Here is an 11,494-nt window from a genome sequence, read left to right as displayed (position 1 = left end):
TCGTCCTGCAAGGCCATTTGCAGTCTCCCCCACTGAAAGTTAGCAGCCTTCCACCGGCCATTCTGCAGCCACTGGGGGAGTTGTTCGCAATTAAAACAGGGCGGTAAGTTGAGCGGCGAACTCCAAAACACGTGGGAAGTGCGGCAGCCGCCATGTTTCCCGACTCATGCCTTAAGTGCCTGTGGTAAGAGTGCGGATTTCTAGGCCTTGAAGCTTAACTTTCAGCAGCGGGATTCCCCTCCTTGGCCCAGTTGGAGCCTTTAATCGCTTCACTCACTTTGACCCAAAACAATTTTTGAGCTTCGATGTCTGATGGCCACTGGATGTAGATCTTCTTTTTCATGACCTTTCCCATCTTGTGGTACGTTGAGAGTTCAGCATCTGGAATCTTCTCCAAGAAGATCAGGATGATGATATCTTTCATCTCGTGGAAGAGCCTGTAGCTCGCTAGCTGCAGTTCCATGGAGCACCACTCGCTGTACAGTTAGTTGCGGCTCATCACACAGATGGTCTTCCTGCTCTGGTAGATGCTGTCCACGATGTTGTCGATGATATATTTGCCCAGCTCAAAATCTCTGTGGTGGAGGCAGAGTTTGAAGCTTTGAGGTCCTCTTGTTTCCAGGTTTGGCACCAACTCTTGCAGAACCCAGTCTTCATCCTGAGAATTATAGGAGATAAATGCATCATACCTGTAGGACTGCTGACTCTCTCCCCTCCCTCTGTGGTCATTCAACCACGATCGGAAAATATAAAACCCATACTTGATGTGCCAGTACCCTTTGCTGTAGAATATAGGGATGAACATGAACAAGATCAAGACCGGCACAGTTATATGGAACATGATCTGCCCAATAACCAAGTAACAAACGCGAGCATCAAACTTATACAAGTATTCAGTTGGCCGATCTGCACATGTTTGGTTGTAAAAATAGATAACCTGCACCCTGGGGTTGGACAGGGACCAGTTTTGGAACCAACTGATGTCACAGGTGCAGGGGAACGGGTTCTTCCGTAGATCCAGGTAGGTCAGGGAGGGCAGGTGTTCCACAACCATGCTATTGATGATCTGAATGGCGTTTTTCCACAAGAAAAATGTCCTGAGGTTGGAAAGGTTTCCAAAGACGTCAAGAGACATGGATTGGAGGCCGACATTTTCAAGGTTGAGTCTCTCTAGACTCTGGAGATTCTTGAAGATCCCTGGATTCAGACTGTGGATCCCATTGCAAGCATCGGGCATGGAGAGGATTCTCAAATTGATCAGGTCTTCAAATCCATCTTTGGACAGTGACATTTTATTCTCTCCTATATACAGGTTTCTTATAGAGATGAGGTCATTGAAAAACTTTGGAGGAATAATGTTGATGCCGTAGGGTTGCTGGGCTTGTAGTTTGAGAATGTAGAGCTTTGTGAGGTTAACAAAGGGAGATGCTGCAATCAGGCCAGTGTTGTATCTGATCCGGTTACTGTCCAAGTCCAACACTCCTAATGATGGGAGGATGTCGAAGATCTCCCTGCTGATACGGGTTATACAGTTCCTATCGAGATAAAGCTTGGTCAGGTTGTGTAATCCACAGAAAGACTGGCTGGTGAGGCTTCGAATTTTGTTCCCTCCCAGGTCCAATGTGTTCAGGTTATTGAGATTTGCAAACACCTTGCTGAAAACAATTGAGATGCTGTTGTTTCTGAGATTGAGATTCCTGAGACTCCCAAGGTTGCTGAAGGTGTGTTCATAGATGTCAGTTATGAGGTTGTTGTCGAGTCGGAGCTCCTGCAAGTTGGTGAAGTTAGAAAAGGCAGCCTTGTTGATGACAGCAATGTTGTTAATGTTCAGCTTTAGGGTCCGGAGATGGGGAGCATAAGAGAAGGCGTGACTATAAATGGTGAAAATCCTGTTGTAGCGAAAGTTTAGGAGCGACAGCTTGGGAAACACCGCGACTGCCTTCCCATCCTTGTAACAGGAAGGGAACTTGATGATTCTGTTGTGCTCGATAATGAAAGAAACAACTTGCTTTTTTTCGATGCAAATTCAAATCACTCAACAGATGTGAGGAGATTGTGTGATAAATCCCAGCTGGTGATGGGTGGGCACTGGGATGGGGAATGGGCAGGGAGGAATAAGATCTGATTGTTCTGCAGGACCAGGCTCTTCATAGTCCTGAGACCCAGATAGTGGCACAGGTTGGACAGCTGACTCTGGTTGTGCAGCCTTAACCCAGAGTATTGAACATTCTGTAGATCCAGGTTTGCAGATTTGAGAAACTCGGTGACATTTAAGGGGTTGTTCTTGATGAGCAAACACGAGATGTTCCTCAGGTCAACTTTAGAAAATTCCAAAGCATCGGGGAGTTTGTTATTGGACAGATCCAACCTGAGAATTTTGCTGAGTAAGTTCCGTTGTCAGTCAAATGTTGTGAGAGAGTGGTTAGAGAGGGAGAGGTTTCGGAGGGAGGGCGGGAGGGCGGTGCGATGTTGCAGGGAGGCCAGTTGATTGTTGCCCAGATCCAGGAGCGTCAGATTACTGAGCCCAGAGACAGCGCTCACCAGATGGGAGAAATTCTGGAGTTTATTGGAGCTTAAGACAAGTGTTTGAAGATTGTCCAATGCAGCGAAGGCTTTGGGTTCAACTGTGACTAAGCGGTTGTGATGGAGCAGGAGTTGATCTAACTTTTCAAGTTCTTGGAAGCCCGAAGAGTTCAGACGAGAGATACTGTTGTAGGACAGGTTAAGGGTCAGTAGGCTGGTGAGATTACTGAACGCACCGCAGCAAACACTCTCAATCTGATTGTAATCCAGCCGCAGGGTGAGCAGCTTGGACAGGCTGCGGAAGCTGTCCGTTTGCAGTTGGGTGAGCCAGTTGTGGGAGATGTTCAAGTGCACGGTGCTGGCTGGGAGGTCGGACACGGCACTAGAGACCTGTGTCAGGAAGCGGTGGACGCACTGAAATGTACCATTGCGGTTTGGCATCCTGCATGCAGTTATTGAAGCTGTACCCGGGGACTGTGGGCACCAACACATTGCAGGAGAGGGCACAGAGAAGCAGCAGTCAGTCAACGGTCAGTCTCAACATCACAGCCTCCTTCTTCCGCCCGAGGGTTCAGATGTTTTGCAGGACCTCACTCAAGAAAAATTCTGTGGGTGTGCGATATTTTTTCTCTGTCGCTGCCAGAACAGCCTGTAAAGCCAGAGATGGTTTACATTGTCAGTTTAGTAGAAATTCAGCAAATCAGTTAACCTGCTTCCACGGATACTCTGTTCTCCACTACTCTGAAAAGCCATTCCCATGTTTAATATCTGTGATATGCGGAAGGCTCCTTTCTGTCCAGATATTACCAGCTCCCTGAACACCCCTTACTCCTCTGAACACCTCACACTCTCGCATACCTCCCCCATTCCATCATCACCTGTGGCTCTCCCAGGCCACGGCTACTTTCTCATTAAGATCTGCTTCCTCTTTGTATTGAAGTGCCAAAGGCTCCAGACCCTGATGACTGTGTTCTCGAATACTGAGGGAAGAAAGAGAGGAGATAACAGAGGCTTTGAGGACAATGCTCCAAACATCCTGTGCACTGGTCCCCATATTACAAAAAGGATATAGAGACACTGGAGAAGCTGCAAAAAAGGTTTGTACCAGAACTGAGAGGTTTCAACTATCAGGAAATACGAAACATGCTGGGGCTCTTTAGAAAAGAGACTGAGAGGTGACCTGATAGAGGTCTTTAAAATAATGAAGGGGTTCGATAGGGTAGACAGAGAGAAGATATTTCTAGTTGTGGGGGGAGACCAAAACTGGTGGCCATACATATGAGATAGTCACTAATTAATCCAATTGGGAATTCAGGAGCAAGCTCTTTACCCAGAGAGTGGTGAAAATGTGGAAGATGCTACCACAAGGAGTGATTGAGGCGAATGTCATTTGAGGGGAAGCTAGATAAGGTCCTGAGGGAGAAAGGAATAGAAGGATGTGGTGATAGTGTGAGATGAAGTAGGGTGGGAGGAGGCTTGTGTGGAGCATAAACGCTGGCGTGGACCGCTCGAGCCGAATGGCCTGAGTCTGTGATGTAAAATTCTATGTAAACCTTGGATATGGAAGTTGTGCCACATGCCTGCAGTTGCCAATATAACAACTCTCTTCAGAGTGAAAGGGATAAATCAGATAACTGCAGACCAGTCGGCCTAACATTGGTGGTGGGTGAGCACCCAGAGAAAGAAGAAAGAAAGTCTTGCATTTCTACAGCGCCTTTCATGACCTCAGGACGTCCCAACGCTTCAGCGCCAATGAAGTGTAGTCACGGTTGTAATGTAGGAAATGTGGTAGCCAATTTGCGCACAGCAAGCTCCCACAAACAGCAGTGTGATCATGACCAGATAATCTGTTTTAGTTATGTTGATTAAGGGATATGTAATGGCCCAGGACCCAGGGGAGATCCCTCCTGCTCTTCTTCAAAATAGTGCCATAGGATCTTTTACACCCACCTGAGAGGACAGACGTGGCCTCGCTTTAACATCTCATCTGAAAGACTGTGCCTCCGACAGTGCAGCACACTCTGTGTACTGCATTGGAGTGTCAGCCAGGATTTTTGTGCTCAAGTCACTGGAGTGGAGAGAGCGAGAGTGACTCAGGGCAACGGTGCTTCCCACTGAGCCACGGCCGACGGGAGCAGGGACTACAGGGAGGATGAGCAACCTGGCCACAGCACCGTGGAACGGGGGGCCATTCAAGAGGGGGGAGAAAATAGAAATGTTGTAATGGTAGGGGATAGTATTTTTAGGGGGATAGATAGAGTTCTCTGCAGCCGAGAGCGAGACTCCAGAAGGCTGTGTTGCCTACCCGGTGCCAGGGTTAAGGACATCTCCTCTGGGCTGGAAAGAAACTTGCAGTGGGAGGGGGTGGATCCAGTTGTCGTGGTCCATGTTGGTACAAACGACGTAGATAGGACTAGGAAGCCAGTTCTGTTAAAGGAGTATGAGCAGCTAGGGGTCAAATTAAAAAAACAGAACCTCAAGGGTAATAATCTCTGGATTATTACGTGAGCCACGAGCGAATTTGGCTCGGACAAATAAAATTAGAGAGTTAAATGCGTGGCTCAAAGACTGGTGTGGGAGAAATGGGTTTTGCTTCCTGGGACACTGGCACCAGTATTGGGGCAGGAGGGAGCTGTTCCGTTGGAGCGGGCTTCACTTGGCCAGTGCTGGGACTAAATTCCTGGCAGATCATATCACTAGAGCTGTAGAGAGGGCTTTAAACTAACTAGTGGCGGGGAGGTTCCTAGAGAGCAAATAATAAACATGACAACAGAGAAGGTCATAGATTAGGTAGCAGCGGGGAAGTTAAAAACCAGAGCGTGTCAGGAAGGGCAGAAGCTGTGGAGTAAAAGGTAAAATAATAAAAAGGGCAAAAGCAGGAACTAAGTGTCACAAAACATATTTGAAAGTTCTCTATCTGAATGCACGTAGCATTCGTAACAAAATAGATGAGTTAATGGCACAAATAACTACATATGGGTATGATCTTGTGGCCATTACAGAAACATGGCTGCAGGGTGACAATGCCTGGGAATTCAACATACCAGGTTATTTAACGATCAGGAAGGACAGGCAGGAAGGAAGGGGAGGTGGGGTGGCTATGTTAATAAAGGGAGGAACCACTGTAATACAGAGAAATGATATTGGGTCAAAAGATCAGGATAATGTAACAGTTTGGGTGGAGGTAAGGAATAATAAGGGGAAAAAAACACTAGTGGGCGTAGTCTATAGGCCTCCGAACAGTTGCAACTTTGTTGGACGGAGTATCAATCAGGAAATAGTTGAGGCTTGTAATAAGGGAACATCTATAATTATGGGGGATTTTAACTATCATATAAGATTGTGAATGGGTTTGATCGGGTGGATGCGGGGAGGATGTTCCCGATGATGGGTGAAACTAGAACTAGGGGGCATAGTCTTAGAACAAGCGGCTGCTCTTTCAAAACTGAGATGAGGAGGAACTACTTCACTCAGAGGGTGGTAGGTCCATGGAATATGCTGCCCCAAAAAGCTGTAGAAGCTACATCATTACATAAATTTAAAACAGAAATAGACAGTTTCCTAGAAGTAAAGGGAATTAAGGGTTACGGGGAGCGGGCAGGTATTTGGACATGAGTCTAGGTTCGGATCGGACATGGCCCTCTGGGTAGCAAAGCCGGCCCAGGGGCTGTGTAGCCTGATCCTGCTCCTATTTCGTGTGTCTAATTCTGTTAGATTCAGGAGATGGTTCTGTGACAGTAGATTGGAGGCTAGGATCAGATCTGCCATGATCTTATTGAATGGCGGAGCAGGCTCGAGGGGCCAATTGGCCTACTCCTGCTCCTATTTCTTATGTTCTTATGGTCTTATAGGGTCTGATGAAAGGGAGGAACTGAAAGAAATCAGTATTTGTAGGGAAATGGTGTTAGGGAAATTGACGGGATTGAAGGCTGATAAATCCCCAGGGGCTGATAATCTACATCCTAGGGTACTTAAGGAAGTGGCCCTAGAAATAGTAGATGCATTGCTGATCATCTTCCAACATTCGATGGAATCTGGAACAGTACCCATAGCTTGGAGGGTAGCTAATGTTACCCCACTATTCAAAACAGGTGGTAGAGAGAAAAATGGGAATTACAGACCGGTAAACCTGACATCGGTAGTGGGGAAAATGCTGGGGTCCATTATAAAAGATGTAATAGCAGAGCACTTGGAAAACAGTGACAGGATCGGACAAAGTCAACATGTATTTACAAAAGGTAAATCGTGCTTGACTAATGTACTGGAATTTTTTGAGGATGTACCTGGTAAAATAGATAATGGAGAACCAGTGGATGTGGTGTATTTGGACTTTCAAAAGGCTTTCGATAAGGTCCCGCATAAGAGATTAGCGTGTAAAGTTAAGGCACATGTGATTGGGGGCAAGGAATTGACTTGGATAGAGAACTGGTAGGCAGACAGTTGACAAAGAGTTGGAATAAATTGGTCTTTTTCCGAGCGGCAGGCAGTGACTAGTGGGGCACCGCAGGGATCGGTCCTAGGACCCCAGCTATTCACAATATATAATAATGATCTAGACAAGGGAACTAGATGTAATATCTCCAAGTTTGCAGATGACACAAAGCTGGGTGGGCGTGTGTGCTGTGAGGAGGATGCCGAGAAACTCCAGTATGATTTGGACAGGTTGGGTGATTGGGCAAAAGCATGGCAGATGCAATATAACGTGGATAACTGCGAGGTTATCCACTTTGGTGTCATAAACAGGAAGGCAGATTATTATCTGAATAGCAATAGATTGGGAGAAGGGGAAGTGCAACGAGACCTTGGTGTCCTTGTACAGCAGTCGCTGAAGGTAAGCATGCAGGTGCTGAAGGTAAGCATGCAGGTGCAGCAGGCAGTTAAGAAGGCAAATGATATGTTGGCCTTCGTAGCGAGAGGGTTCGAGTACAGGAACAAGGATGTCTTGCTGCAGTTGTACAGGGCCTTGGTGAGACCACATCGTGAGTATTGTGTGCAGTTTTGGTCGCCTTATCTGAGGAAGGATGTTCTTGCCATGGAAGGAGTTCAGCGAAGATTCACCAGGCTGATACCTGGGATGGCAGGAATGACGTATGAGGAGAGATTGGGTCGATTGGGCTTATACTCGCTGGAGTTTAGAAGAATGAGAGGGGATCTCATTGAAACTTATAAAATTCTGACAGGACTGGACAGACCAGATGCAGGAAGGACGTTCTCGATGGCCGGAGAGTCCAGAACCAGGGGTCACAGTCTAAGGATAAGGGGTAAGCCATTTAGGACTGAGATGAGGAGGAATTTCTTCACCCAGAGAGTGGTGAACCTGTGGAATTCTCTACCACAGAAGGCAGTAGAGGCCAGTTCATTAAATATATTCAAGAAGGAGTTGGATATATTTCTTAAGGCTAAAGGGATCAAGGGGTCGGAGGAGAAAGCAGGGACCGGGTACTGAATTTGGATGATCAGCCATGATCGCATTGAATGGCGGAGCCGGCTCGAGGGGCCGAATGGCCTACTCCTGCTCCTATCTTCTATGTTTCTATGTTTCTATGTCCTTATATGGGATAAAATTAATACACAACTAGAAACCGTTCTAGAAACCAGGAAGCTGTTTAAAAGACAGAAGCAGAGTGCGGTCGTTATTGGGTGTTTTTTTGACTGGACGATGTAAAGAGTTGGCCCCCCTGCATCACTGCTGCGACCGTTGCCCTTCTTGCTATTTCAACAATCTGGACTTGGGTACAGGAGGCAGACGTATCGACATTTGCTGCTAACACGAAAAACAGGGAGCCTGGGGAGCTGTGAAGGAACCATCAGTGAACATTTAGAGAAGAATATGGAGAGGAAATGTACACCAAATGGTATGTTAAAGCTGCCGAGGAGTCTCCAACAATAGATATTTACAGAGCAGAGGAGACCATTCGGCCCACTGTGTTAATTCTGGTTCTTTGCCACAGCAATACTAAACTAAACCCACTGACCCACTATCTCCCCATAGACCTGTATCAATCGCAAACTAATCCCACTGCCCCACTCTCTCCCCAAAGCCCTGTAACAATCCCAAACTAATCCCACTGTCCCGCTCCCTCCTCAAAGCCCTGTAATAATCCCAAACTAATCCCACTGACCCGCTGTCTCCCCATAGCCCTGTATCAATCACCAAACTAATCCCATTGCCCCGCTCACACCCCATAGACCTGTATCAATCACAAACTAATCCCACTGCCCCGCTCTCACCCCATAGCCCTGAATCAATCCCAAACTAATCCTACTGCCCCGCTCACACCCCATAGACCTGTATCAATCACAAACTAATCCCACTGCCCCGCTCTCACCCCATAGCCCTGAATCAATCCTAAACTAATCCCACTGCCCCGCTCACACACCATAGACCTGTATCAATCACAAACTAATCCTACTGCCCCGCTCTCACCCCATAGCCGTGAATCAATCCCAAACTAATCCCACTGCCCCACTCACACCCCATAGACCTGTATCAATCCCAAAAAAATCCCAGTGCCCCACTCTCTCCCCATAGCCCTGCGCCGGCACTTTGAAAGAGCTCTGCAATTAATTTGATTCACCTGCCCTTTCCCCATAGCCCTGTAATGTTTTTCCTTCAAGTATTTATTCAACTGCCTTTTGAAAGTTACTATTGAATCTGCTTCCACCGCCCTTTCAGGCAGCGCATTCCAGATCACAACTACTTGCTGCTTAAAAAAAATGTTTCCTCATGTCACCTCTGGTTCTTTTGCCAATCACCATAAATCTGCATCCTCTGGTTACCGAAACTTCTGCCAGTGGAAACACTTTCTTCTTAGTTATGCTATCAAAACTATTCATAATTATGAACATCTCTATCAAATCTCCTCTTATCCCTCTCTGCTCTAAGGAGAACAATCCCAGCTTCTCCAGTCTCTCCACATAATTGAATTCCCTCATCCCTGGTACCATTCTGGTAAACCTCCTCTGCACCCTCTCTAAGACCTTGACATCCTGTGTTGACTTTAACAACATAGCACTGATTTGACACGTTCCTGTGAAAGATCATTGATCATTAAGAGATTGTAAATCTCACCTGCTTGCTGCTGGGGTTTGCCGATGTTGAGCTGAGACTGTAACTGCAATGGTTTTGAAATGACAATCAGAGGGGATGTGGTTTAGACGTCACATGAATTAAATGACAGTTTCATCTTAAAAAGGAGAAGTGTAAGTGAAGGCAGTCCACGAGGAGGCTGGATTGGCTCGTGTGTGTCATGGGCTGTGGTCACCCACTGTCCAAACTGCCTACTGTGGGCAGCAGCAGCTGTAAAAGCTGGGATCCCCTTTCTTTATCTTTACAACTTCCCTTCTCCACCTCTCCCCTCCTGCTGACACCCATCACAACTGGTCCTCTGCTCAGCCATTGCCCACAGCCAGCAGGGCGAGTGGACATGAAGCCAGGCTCATTCACCCTCTCCCTAACACAGGGCCACAGACAGCAATTGTAACCGCTGCCCAGGCTCAGGTCAGCTCCCTCAGCACAGGCCGGGGATGAAGCCTGGGCCTTTCCAAATGCAAGGAAGCAGGAAACAAATACTGGCCAGGAAAGTCTCAGCGAGTTCGAGTAATCTGTGTGTTTGTTTGATTGAAACCAAAACAGTTTCGAACACGAGGATGCGTCACACAGGTGGAGAAATTCAGTTCACTTTTTCGACACAATTCAAAGCAGCAGAAGCAATGAACACGTTGAAACCGGCAAATATGAACACATATATCACTAAGCAACAATAGAATAAGGAGCATATGGCACAGAAAGGGGAGAAATGAAAGAAAGATTCAAAGAAAGAAAGAAAGTACAAGGACTTGGGGTTTTATACATGGGCACTGTGTTTCTTTCTGCGCCGGGACAGCAGAGGGCTCAATCGGAACATCAGCCACATTAGTGCCTGAAACATGGTTCAATAGGAACAGGAGGAGGCCATTCAGCCCCTTGAGCCTGTCGAACAGGAACAGGAGGAGGCCATTCAGCCCCTCGAGCCTGTCAAACCGGAACAGGAGGAGGCCATTCAGTCCCTGTAGCCTGTCAAACCGGAACAGGAGGAGTCCATTCAGCCCCTCGAGCCTGTCAAACCGGGACAGAAGGAGTCCATTCAGTCCCTCGAGCCTGTCAAACATGAACAGGAGGAGGCCATTCAGCTCCTCGAGCCTGTCAAACTGGGACAGGAGGAGACCATTCAGCCCCTTGAGCCTGTCGAACAGGAACAGGAGGAGGCCATTCAGCCCCTCGAGCCTGTCGAACAGGAACAGGAGGAGGCCATTCAGTCCCTCGAGCCTGTCAAACAGGAACAGGAGGAGGCCATTCAGCCCCTTGAGCCTGTCAAACAGGAACAGGAGGAGGCCATTCAGTCCCTCGAGCCCGTTACACTGGAACAGGAGGCCATTCAGCCCCTCGAGCCTGTTACACAGGAGGAGGCCATTCAGCCCCTCAAGCATGTTACACAGGAACAGGAGGAGGCCATTCAGCCCCTCGAGCATGTTGCACAGGAACAGGAGGAGGCCATTCAGCCCCTCAAGCCTGTTACACTGGAACAGGAGGCCATTCAGCCCCTCGAGCCTGTTACAATGGAACAGGAGGACATTCAGCCCCTCAAGCCTGTTACACAGGAACAGGTGGAGGCCATTCATTCCCTTGATCCAGTTACACAGGAACAGCTAATTTATTATTAATGTTTCATGTGATGTGTTTGCTATGAAATAAATTGTTAAAAATTTTAACCTGCATTGGCTGGGAATCTGAACCCGTGTCTCCCGGGTGGCAGGTGAGAATTCTACCCCTGAAGCACCAATGCTCACAGTGAGAGTAAAACCCATTTTCCAGTAGCTACAATTTATTTTTGACTTTTGTTAATAGAAGCGAGGACACTGCGGTAAAATAAAAAGCGAAATGCAGCAGATGCTGGATCTGAAATTTTTCAATAAATGTTGGAAACACTCC

General features: G+C 47.4%; 1 pseudogene; it reads right to left on the bottom strand.

Moving 5' to 3' along the window:
* Nucleotides 1-214: 214 nt before the first annotated feature.
* LOC147085264 (uncharacterized) lies at nt 215-3,067 on the bottom strand (annotated as a pseudogene).
* Nucleotides 3,068-11,494: the final 8,427 nt, after the last annotated feature.

Source organism: Somniosus microcephalus, unplaced genomic scaffold, assembly GCF_052327205.1.
Source record: "Somniosus microcephalus isolate GS21.2 unplaced genomic scaffold, FLI_Smic_1.0 unresolved_chr8, whole genome shotgun sequence".
Lineage (NCBI taxonomy): Eukaryota > Metazoa > Chordata > Chondrichthyes > Squaliformes > Somniosidae > Somniosus > Somniosus microcephalus.
Note: the sequence above shows the minus strand (reverse complement) of the source record. Positions and strands in the feature narration are given on the sequence as shown.